The sequence below is a fragment of the Humulus lupulus genome, chromosome 7 (assembly GCF_963169125.1).
Source record: "Humulus lupulus chromosome 7, drHumLupu1.1, whole genome shotgun sequence".
NCBI classification, from domain to species: domain Eukaryota; kingdom Viridiplantae; phylum Streptophyta; class Magnoliopsida; order Rosales; family Cannabaceae; genus Humulus; species Humulus lupulus.
In genome coordinates this window covers 107,747,216-107,748,658 of record NC_084799.1, presented here as the reverse complement: position 1 = coordinate 107,748,658, position 1,443 = coordinate 107,747,216, and the positions used below count along the sequence as shown (strand labels likewise).

Sequence of the window (1,443 nt, the reverse complement as noted above, 5' to 3'; positions counted from 1 at the left end):
ATAAAAAGTTGATGAAATTAACACCCTAGGTCTTTTTAATAGTGATTTAAATCATTTAATTAGTGATTCTTGTTCTTATTTTTCTTTTATAATTTTAAAATTAAATTAATCTAAAGTTTGATTGCCAAATAGAAATTAAAAGAACAATTAGTGGAACTTGGAAAATAGTCTTTGTGGTAACGATACTTTACTTATCATATATATTACTTGAATCGATTATGTGCACTTGTGTATACATATTTTCGCGATCAAGTTTTTGGCGCCGTTGCCAGGGACTTAATTTCCAATATCATAGTTAATTGTTATTTCCTGTAATTTGGTTTTTTATTTTATTTTATTATTGTTTAACATTTATTTGATCAATGTTGTATTGTGTTTTAAGAATTCTTGGTATATACGAGGAAGTAGACAAAAGGAGATCATACCAATAGACCTTGAAATTGAGAGAACGTGCAGAAAGAACCAAAAGATAAAGAAAAGGCTGGACTTTTCCATGGCTGAAAACGCAAATAATGTTGTCAACAACAATGCAAATATGGGTAATGCATTGAAGTCGATCCACCATTAAGGAATTATGTACTCCCTACTGTTACGGGGATACATTCAAGAATTCGTCCTCCAACTATTGAGGCAAATCATTTTGAGATAAAACCCTCAATTATTCAGATGGTGCAAAATTGTGTACAATTTGGGGGGTTACCAGATGAGGATCCAAATCTACATATCACAAACTTTTTGGAGTTATGTAAGAAATTTAAAATGAATGGGGTGAGTAACAATGATGTACGATTGAGACTATTCCCATTTTCACTAAGGGACAGAGCTAAGAGTTGGTTGAATTCTTTATAAGCAAACTCTATACTTACTGGGAAGATTGGGCTCAGAAGTTTCTTGGTAAATATTTTCCTCCTGCCAAGTCAGCTAGAATAAGAGGAGAGATTAACAAATTCCATCAACTGGATGGGGAGTCTATGTACGATGCATAGGAACGATTTAAGGAATTGCAAAAGAAATGCCCACATCATGGAATAGAGAAGTGGCTGCTAGTTCATACTTTTTACAATGGTTTGGGGGGCAATACAAGGACAATTATAGATGCAGCATCAGGAGGAGTGTTTATGAGAAAAAGCGCTAATGAAGCATATGAGCTATTGGAAGAGATGGCTATGAATAATTATAATTGGCCTACTGAGCGTGAGAATAAGAAAGCATGAGGAGTCTTAGAAGTTGATCCAATAGCTCTATTGACCGCCCAAGTTGCATCTCTAACCAAACAATTTCAGCAAACTAATCTCGCTGCACAAGCAATGCAAGTACAAAAGCTCGTGAGTTGTGAGATTTGTGGAGGACCTCATTCTTATGAACAATGTCAAGCACAACTAGTTGCTCAACAGATGTGAACAATATGCCCTTGGAACAGGCAGAGGTTATAGGTAATTTTTC

At 34.8% G+C, this 1,443-nt stretch overlaps 1 non-coding gene across 1 annotated transcript; it reads right to left on the bottom strand.

Annotated features, from left to right (window-relative positions):
• Positions 1 to 923: 923 nt before the first annotated feature.
• Positions 924 to 1,030, bottom strand: LOC133793111 (small nucleolar RNA R71). The gene has a single exon (XR_009874571.1). It is a non-coding gene; the product is annotated as a small nucleolar RNA R71 (small nucleolar RNA).
• Between the last annotated feature and the right edge of the window lie 413 nt (positions 1,031 to 1,443).